At 39.1% G+C, this 10,530-nt stretch overlaps 1 non-coding gene across 1 annotated transcript; it reads right to left on the bottom strand.

The window, feature by feature from the left end:
* Positions 1 to 1,007: 1,007 nt before the first annotated feature.
* Positions 1,008 to 1,080, bottom strand: trnam-cau. Its single transcript has one exon. It is a non-coding gene; the product is annotated as a tRNA-Met (tRNA).
* Positions 1,081 to 10,530: the final 9,450 nt, after the last annotated feature.

Below are 10,530 nucleotides of genomic sequence, written 5' to 3'. Positions count from 1 at the left end.
GTATCATATAGACCTTGGATTTGGTGAGCAACTTGTTTCAAATGTAAACAAATTCAGGGGGCACTGCAGGAAGGGTTTAATGCCATAACTCAATGAAACTTGGTCATTGTGTATTAAAGAATATTTGTGAGGTACAAAAGTACCGCTCTTTAACACCACTGTATATCAGTGAGTGTACTGCATGTTGTTTTAGTTATCTAGCCATAGACATAGAGCCAACCAACAGATTGGTGTGTCGGTGAAACGATCTATCTGTGTCAGTTGTCTACAAAGTTTAGGACTTGGGACTTGCTGGTCCTGACTTTGGACTTCATAGTACTGATGGTCCAATGAAGCTTTGTGAATAATTTTCTTTGTTTTCTGAGCCCACTAGATGCCTTTTTAAAGAAAAAGGCTAAAGGAATGGCAATTCAGTGTGCTTTTAACCCTTACCGCAGAGAGTGCCATCTAGTGGGCTTAGAAATGAAAGAAAAATGGTTCATAAAGCTTCGTATGGCCATCACTTCTTGGTAGTCAAGACTTGACACTTACTAGTGACCAGTATTTGGGAGTAGCTAATTTAATTTACGTAATTTTATTTCAGAATAAAGGTAACTGTACAGATTACAGTTACCTTTATTCTGTTATTAAATTACAGTTACTGGGAAAATGTGTAATTAAATTACAGTTACCCATAAAAAGTAGGACATTAAGTGTAACAGTTGCGCAAGAGCTTAATGGCTGTATTTCCAGACTTTGACATTTGATGATATATGCACAGTATTAAAGACAGATATTTAGTTATTTACACTGTGTTCTGCAGTTATCTTATGGTAGGGTATTTGTTATAGTAACAAGTAGTTATTTATAAATCACAACCTTTGCGTGGGAAGTGGCGTACGCACATTTTCAGCCCTGTTTTGTGTGTACGCCACATTTATAAATGAGACCCCAGATGTGTTTTTCTCTTCTGGAAGACTACTATTTAGAGCATATATTCCTGTGTTCCCCATTGATTTAAAAACACATGCCCCATGTGAGGGTTGAATTCACGACCTTCAGATTATGAGACTGACGCGCTGCCTACTGCGCCAACGAGGCCATGGAATCACTGGCAACCATTGAGAAAATCACAGAAAGACTAACAATTCTGTCTGTATAATCAATAAAAACAATGTATCTGCAAACCCAAATACTCACACAAAGGCTCAAATCAATGCCATGACAAAAGACGGGGTGCAAAGGTTGAAGGAAACACAGGACTAAGAATATAACCACAACAAAAGAAAAGATAATTCAGTGACTGTGGTAGTCAGTTTAGTCAGTGGTGAATGTGTATGCATGGATGAGCATGAGGTGAAAGAGATTTACACTGGACAGTGTAAAACAAACAAAGATGAGCGGGGGAATTGCTGGACTGAGAGCAGCTCCAGGGCAATCACAGATGCACAACAAATAATGAAACACTACTGAATGAATGGTGGTGTAGTGGTAATGTTTCCAAATACAAGTTCAGCCATAGACAGACTAATTTTCCATTCTTAGTCATACCGTGACTTGCAAAACCATGACTTTGTCCCACCTCTAGGAAGAACTCAGTCCTTAAATTGACCATTCCATCAAACAATGGAGCTTGGTTTAAACTTCATTACAGACTGACATTTTCTGGTTAATTCTATAAAACAATGAATACATAAGTGAAACTACTAAAACAACAACCTTGACATTGACTTCCTCCAAGTTTGGAGTGAAACAGCAAAATTCTTGAAATTACATAATTTTGAAGTAATTAGCACCTGGCCAGGAGGAAGAGTTTTTAAATCCAGATTATTGGAAAGATTTGGCCATGAATGTAAAGTATTCTCCTATGTAACCACAAAATCCTCTTGATTGCTTTCAACAGCCCATCTTTCAGCTCATTGTTAACCTGACGCGCCAGATGGTTTGTTAACACAGAACCGTCTGAGAAGCTGTGAGCTGTGAACTGTTTGGAAAAATGCTGGCACTAACAATATTGTTGGACGGTGCTAGGCGCCGGACTGAGAGAAATTGCCTCTGGAAGGAACTTGTTTTGGTGGAACATGTATACGTTCAAAAGATGTTTTAGTCGTGCAACAGAAAACTCCGATTGGACAGATAGTCTAGCTAGCTGTCTGGATTTACCAAGCAGAGATCTGAGGAGCAGTTAACCATAGTCCTCAGAAATTGGTCGGAGTTTAAAATGCCAACACAAAGAAAGCGAAAGGTAACGGACATCCGGCTGAAATTTCCGGTAACACCTGAACAATCCCGGAAATTAAACTTTGTCGATATAGACTACTTGAAGCCTGTCAAGATGGATTTTCGTGTGATATGTGATCCCGCGATTCAACCGTGATCTCGTGGCATCGCAAGCATCCAGCTGCGGTAGGTAGCAAGGTAAGCTCATTGTCAAGTTAGCAACCAAATGTGTCTCTGGATGACATTACCATCTGTTTGAGATTATCACATCAAACTACTAGAATAAATTGGCTGTGAAACTTTCGATTCCTTTTAACATTTTTTCAGCTGGTGTCAGCTCATATACCTCACTTGAAACCCAAAGTTTCATCAGCCCCTGTAACATATTACAGCATCATTTTGAAGCCTTAATGCATTATTAAGAAAAATAACTGAATTCAGGACTAACCCTTTTCTTTCTCTCTTTTTATCCATAAAGTGAAGCAAGATGTTCTTTACTATTCATAATATTATTAAAAGTGGGAGCACTAGTTACAAAAGCAGAGGTATAACTGCAGCATGGAGAAATTGTGTATTTATCATGTATTTATGGAATTTTGATTCTGATTACATTTCTTTTCCCTTACTGGTGGTTTTTGACGAGCTTACGGTAAAAATAAGTATACAGGATAGATGGAAAATGGTGACATTAGGACCAGAACACAACATGAAGCCTATAGTTCAGTTAGTGCTTGTTGTGTTGTTTTAAACTGATCCAGTGAAATTCAGTCTTTTGCCATTTGAAAATCTAAGTATCTTCTTTTGCTCTGGTGGTCACGTTGCTTGGATTTTGCATTTTAAAAGTGATTTGAATAAATTGTTTTCCTGATGTTTCACACTTTTTGCTGGATGGCTTAGGCCGGCTACACACTGGCTGCATGGCCTAGCGTGGCGTTTCTGTTTTGCGTGGCGGCTGCGTGGATTTTTCTGTCTTTACACACCAGAAACGTGTCTGATGCGGCGCTGCTGCTGCTAGCCCTGTCTGTACACATGTATGTTTCCCATTGATACAGCGCTCAAGCAGTAATATACTTCATGTTAAACATAAATATGTACTGATTTGATTACAGCAAAGACAACGTCAGCAGTATTGACGGCAAAATAGGCTACAGAATATTTCGTTTTGTATTGACAGGTGCAATATTTGAACATCGATTTTTTTTTTTATTATTACATTTATATCTGCATTTATGTCAAAACCTAGAGACTTTCAAACATCGAAATGTCATTTATTAATATGTATTTGTGTCAAAATGATATATACACATCTTTTTCTATTCTGTTTTGCCTGGAAACGCTTCCAACACGCTTGCGTGTCGTGTGAAAAATAGGCGTCGGTTCTTTTTCTAGCATGCACGCGTTTTCAGCGCGGCTTGAGCCGCGCCTGAGACTTGCGCGTCACACAGGCAGTGTGTAAGCTCTAACCTGTTAACATGGGAGCCGAAATAAAAACCGACACCCGACGCAGCCAGTGTGTAGCCGGTCTTAAGTTCGAGGTCAAGTCACAGGACCCTGACCTCGAACCTTCCTGTAGACAATGTGAGACAAAAGAGAAGTTCCAGTAGTTTCCTCCAAAATGTCTGCATAGGAGGAAAAATTACAAATCACATAGCTGATTTAAATCATTTCATTCAGATTAGTTCAATATTTGTATTTACTGACTACTAGTTTTGGCCAAATTAAGCTCTGATAACTGATTCCTGATACGTTTTAATAAACAGTGCCAGTTCACGGAGAGATGGCTATCTCCTATTGAGGCATGCTAGCCACAAAGTGAAAGCTGTTAGTCTGCCGCAGAGCAGAATGGAGCTTTGAGCTGTTTAATTGGATCAGGCAACAAAAGCATTGTTTACCATTGTTAATGCTTAAGAAGATCTCAGAGGCTGAGTTGGAGAAAGACACATAAAGGGGGGCGGGGGGGGGACGAGGGAGAAATGCAGCTGAAGAGGGAGCGAGAGTTAAGGGGAGACAGGAATAAAATAGAGGCAGGAAGAGGGACTTTTTAAGGCCCGGACACATAGAGCCGATAATCGGCCGTTGGACAGTCTGGCGAGGTCGGTGACTCGAGTCTGTTCGGTGTGTTCCGTGCCTTTTTCCGTCCGAGGGGCCGTCGTCCTTCATTTTGACATGTATAATCGGCGGGGGCGGGCACTGCCGACAGTCGAACTCAAATGACCCATCTGATTGATAGAGTGCTAACCCGGAAACGGGGAGCGGAATGAGCGTGACTAGAGTCTCTTAAAATCTGACGAAAATCTTTTAAACTGACCTTTGTTGATCTGAAATGAAGACAGATTCAGCAATTGCACGGGCTATTTCTCGCTTTTCAGAAACATGTTTCGATGAACTATTTTAGTACAATATGAGATCGTATTCTGAACAAGCTGCCATGAGAGTCTGTCTTGGCAGAAACCAGACCCACGTGACGCGTTCGTCCAATCAGCTGCCGGTTTTCATTTTTGGGCGACAATACAGATTAGCGCCGCCTGCTGTTATGGAGACGTATTACGTCTCGTCGCTTTGGTGTGTTCCGATGCACTTTTTTGACCAATTTGGGGGGACTGATCAGCTCTGTGTGCCCGGGCCTTAAGAGAAGTGACGACCAACAGGTAATGATGGCCAAAGGAAGCTTTCTAAGCTTTGTTATCTGAGCCCACTCTGTTCATCAAAGAGTTTAAACCACACTGAAATGCCATTCCTTGAGCCTTTTTCTTTAAACCAAGAGCGCCATCTGGTGGAAAAATGGTTCACGGAGCTTTGTGAAGCTTAATTTGGCCATCACTACAAACAGGTTAAAAAAGAAATGGTAGCGAGAAGTTCATGAGAGGAAATTAAAACTATAAAGGAACAAAAACACAAAAACACAAAAACACAAAGACACAAAGACACAAAAACACAAAAATACAGAAATACAGAAATGGTTCAAGAGAGACTTCAACCAAGAATTGAAGAGAGGAAAGAGATAAGTAGAACCTGAGTGAAAGAATAAATACGATTGTTTTTTCTGCTCTAAGCCCTTCAAGCGAATTAGAGCCAGGCCTTGTGCAGAGAAACCTGACTGCCTCTCTTTGATCTTCCCTCTAATCAGATTGGAGCTCAGGGTTTAGGGAAAATAACACTGTATTGCCTCTTTTCTCTTTGAAAACTGTGTGTGTGTGTGTGTGTGTGTGTGTGTGTGTGTGTGTGTGTGTGTGTGTGTGTGTGTGTGTGTGTGTGTGTGTTGATTATGCATATCTGTTTGCATGTGGCAGGGGTCACATGTAAAATACAGCTTGGTGTGTGTGTGTGTGTGCGTGCAGTGTTTTCTGGTGAATAATTGGAAAGGCCACAGAACTATAACTGGCCCCAAAGGCATTCAAAATAAGTATTCAATAAATGCGTATGTTAGACAGTGTAGAAACTCAGTGTTTGCACAAAAGAGAGAACTCCAGTGTATCAGATTTATAAAGGTGTGCATATGCACATTACAGAACAGGGTCCGCACAATCATTTGGTAAATTATCACTTATGAGACATAAGATTATGACTATTAATGCAAAGTTTAAATTGTTTGAGATGTCTGTGTTATGACAACTTGACATTACCCAAGACAACAATGTATGTGTTTATACCATGGTCTGGGTGAATCCTCGATTCTGATTGGCTGCAGGGTGTCCATTAAAAAGTGATATAGGACACCTACTAAAGGAGTTCGGTGAAACTGACTGTTTACTGTTCTAAATGAATGCGCTACATTAAATCAATAAGGAAATGTGTATTTATTATTTCCAACTCGTCCTCTGAACACCACAGGATGGCGCTAAAACACACAGGCTGCAAGAAGTAAGTTCTACTGGCCCTCTGGACTGACTCAGTTTCACAGCGAATAACGTTATCTCACATCCCGTTCACTGTTCAGCTCGCTGCTTCAGGCTGCACCGCCGCGCCCGACAATGCTCACATCGCGGATCAAATTCTTCGTAAAAGTAGTTATATTGTTTTGGGGACAAGACATGGCTGGATAGCTAGCTTGTCTTGTTGTTCAACATACTGTCAAATTATTTTTACTGATTGCCAACTGTACACAATGTTATTGACTTTGGATCTTGCTAGCATAGCGTTAGCTTTCTGGCTCGTAGCTAAACTGAAGGGTTCTATCAGCTGAGCGGACTATATAAATATCTCCGGTTGCTAAGGGAGGCAAGTCGTATCTAAGGTTCTTCCTAATTCCTGGTGGAGAGAACAACGTTTGCATTGCATAAGAACCTGATGGATGGGAATGATTGTTCCAGGTATTAGTCAAACCGTCAGGTGTAACCAGGGAAACGGAGTTATTGTTTGGATAAACTTTAGATTTTGATTGTAAAACTAATTAAAATATTAACTAATGTTTTAAAAATGTTATTTGGCAAGTGACTATGGTATAAGCGGGTTAATGCCCGACGAGGTGTCCATTGTCAGGTATTAATGGACGACGGCGAGGCGTGAACCGTCCGACACGCAGCCTTACGTAAACACTTATGACAGTTCAATGTAATGTTATGTTGTCTTGCTTAATGTCCAGTTGCCATAGCACAGACATTTAAAAAAAGCAGACTTTGCATTAAAAGTGTCATAATCTACTGAATGACACTTAATGACAACAGTCATAAATAATCATAAAGACTCTTCGTGTTCATGACAGGTGTTATGACAGTGCCATGTCAGTCTTATGCACACCTCTTCAAATAAAGTGTTACTGTATTGTATATGTATATGTGTAGATTGCAAAACATCATACACAATCAGTGATATCTTTTAATCCCTTAAATAGCTTTACCATATATTTACAGTATGCACAAGGTGTGTTCAATCTCACTGTGTTCCACATTTACAAGTTGATGTGTGGGAAATGATGTATGCATGTTTTATTTTTTATTTTTTTACATCTGGTTTTATACTGACTCTCAAGTTAAGTTGGCTGCTACAATGTGAGGAAAATAAGAGGAGTGCTATTTATACAGTTCTCTATATAACTTAGACAAAATGTCCAAAATCTTGTGGCCCTATGAAGGCTTATTATTATTTATCGTAGTGTTGTTTATTGTTATTTTAAGAAAGTATTATTCTGCTGTAGATGCACTGTGACTTCTACAATCAAACAATACGAGGCAGCAAACAGGGCAGCAAAAAAGGAAGTGACTTGTTTGGCTACATGCTGCAGGAGTTTTGGAAATGTAAACACAAAGTCCCCATGTATTTTAAGAGGAAGCTGAGGCGGAACTGCAGTATCTGTCACACTGAGTTTGTATCGGTTGTGCAAATTTGACCAGAGTTTCAACTTTGGTGTGACTTGCAGATTTTTATTCTGAGATGAACTATTCAGTTGAACACCTTGACGATCGTCAACTTTAATTCCAAGTGTTCGACATGTGACGTACTTGTATTACACCATTTCACTTTTCAGTTCTCTCCGTCCCTCCTAGAAAGGGTCTGTTCACCGCCCCAAGAGCTATAACTGATGATGCAAGCCCAGGCCGAATGATGGCAAGACTCATTACAGCCACAAGACCTTTAATCACTCCGTGAGATTAAAAACTCAGAAAGCACAGCGACTTAACTTGAACTTTACAACAAGGAAAATCCAATGTGAACCGAATGTATATAACCCTGTGCATTCAGGAAGTTCTCAGACCCCTTCAATGTTTTCTGTTTTGATATATATATTTATTTGTTTACGTTAATGTTTTTCCTCACCAATCTACACTCAATACCCAGTACTGACAAACAGGATTTTAGAATGTTTTGCAGATTTATTATGAAGAAGAAACCTGAAATATCACATTCATATCACACAGGACGGAAATCATTCAGTTTGTATGGCCTCAAAAATGCACATACAATGCATTTTGGTGAGAAAAACTGAATGTAAACAACACTGTATCTTTATAAGACAACTCCATGGGACAACTTCAGTTAATTCCAATTATTTGTATCTTTTTGTCAGAGCAGAATAAAGTCTCCGTAATGAATAACAGATATAACTGTCTCTATCTCTATATAATTGTCTCAATCTTCCTTTTAATTTTTACGAAAGTGCATCTTTCTCTCAAAATAAAGCTTTAACATACAATATATTTAAAACAAATGCAGTGTTTTTCCTTGAACCCTACAGCTCAAGATTTCGGAGCAGTTATGTCTGCTTTTTTCAGGTTTAGCAAAGAATGGGATTTATGCTTGAGTAACAGAGAGAGAGAGAGAAAGATAAGAATATGATTAAAGAAAATCTTCATGAGAAAAGCTTTATCGATCAAAATGTTTCTTTTATTATCACACATGCAGCCCTCTCCATTAGCATATAAAGAGATGAAATCAACATAGAATAGGTTCATATATCTGAGTGTGTGTGTGTGTGTGTGTGTGTGTGTGTGTGTGTCATTAAATACCAACCACTCCAAAACACCATCTCAGAGCTAGGCTATAGGTGCCGACTATTTTTCATATTTGGCAGCGCAGGACACACTCAAATATCAATGTATGCTATTTGCACCCCTGTGCATTTACCTTGGCATATATTTACACACAGTTATCCATACTACTCATGTATTACACCTTTTTGGAATATTATCGTTGCAGTGTCCAATATTTCGCACACTTCAGAAAGATGCTGATATATACACTTGGGGCGTGCCGCAATATTTTTTTTTACAGGGTGGTAGGGGAAAATTCATGAATATTCATTAAGGAACTCATCACTGATTGGCTCGCCCTGACATTCTTACCCTAACCATAACCAATCCGACTCCTCTTGCCTAAGCCTAACCAACCCAACCCAACCAGAGCAGGCAACGAGTACTAGCCATTCAGAGATGAGTCCCCTAATGAATATTCATGAGTGTTCTAACCACTCACCTATCAGTTCTTACAGAATGTTGTAACAACTGTTTACCACTTGGTGTCTTCAAGCCTCGGTTGCTAGGTAACCATACTGCATACAAAAAATAGGTACTAAATAACAAACTAACAGTTGTATGCTTTTACTGAAGACAGAAAGCGCAACTGTAGTATCCATTTTCCGCTAGAAATTCTATTGTTATAAACTTTAGAGACAAAACTTTCCTAATATGCCAGTTTCTGCGGTCATGGAAGATGAACGTCCGCCATGATTTCGGTGCACGCGAGCAACGTCTTTTTGTTGTTACGTCACAGGTTGTGAATAGCTCAGCTGTGTGGCCGAGGCTATTCGTACCGGTGGTGCAAATAGACATTCCGTTAATATTATGAAGACCTGCTGTATGCCAATGGCCCTTGATTTTGTTTATGTATTTAACTGCATCTATAATATTTATGTCCCTGTAAATTATTCTTTTCAAGTGGAATTAAATAAATTGGAATTTAGAACCATAAGAGACTTTATTCATTCAAGGGAACTATTTCTGTAGATTGTCATCAGAGCAAGGGCATAATTTAAAATCTTTAAAAGTGGTAACAGTATCTATTAGAGTGGAGCTTGTTGTGTCTAGTGCTAACGTTTGGAAATATTGAGCTCCATAGGGTTTAATGGAGTGGCTAATGTACTCCTCACTTTACGCATTTTGCTTTATTGCACTACCTTTATTGTTTTATTTAATTTGTTTACAGCTCGGGTAGGGGTATTTGAAAAACTAAATCCCTTTTGAGGATTTGTGCCTGTTACTGTGTCCCCCCCTCCCACACACACACACCTTTGAAATCAAAATGATATGCTTCATAAATATTTATAGATTATCTGCTGTTTTACATTAACTGAACACACACACACACACACACACACACACACTCTGACTATGTATTACTTTGTGACAAGGCCAATCTGATTTCTTTTGATAAGTCTATGAGTGATCTGTGAGGGTCTATTTCCTTCTTCAACTGTGATCAATCAACCTTACACTGTCTATGGTGTGTGTGTGTGTGTGTGTGTGTGTGTGTGTGTGTGTGTGTGTGTGTGTGTGTGTGTGTGTGTGTGTGTGTGTGTGTGTGTGTGTGTGCCACCAGGAGAGTGAAACTACAGTATATATTTTTGAATATTGCTAACATCTGAAATATACAGGTATATTTCATAAATTAAGTTTATGCTGCTGTTTTCATATCATATCATCATGCATATATATATATTGTATACTAAAAAACAGAAAATAAATAAATGCTACAAGCCTACAATTTATCCTGACGAAGGGCTATTTTCCTCATCTCCCAGGTTTTATCCAACTATGATTTAAATTCATTCATATTTCAACAGCGAACACTATCTTTGTGAACATCCATTTTGTTAAGTCAGTTTATGTCTCACTAAAA

This window comes from Perca fluviatilis, chromosome 10 (genome assembly GCF_010015445.1).
Source record: "Perca fluviatilis chromosome 10, GENO_Pfluv_1.0, whole genome shotgun sequence".
Classification (NCBI taxonomy): domain Eukaryota; kingdom Metazoa; phylum Chordata; class Actinopteri; order Perciformes; family Percidae; genus Perca; species Perca fluviatilis.
Note: the sequence above shows the minus strand (reverse complement) of the source record. Positions and strands in the feature narration are given on the sequence as shown.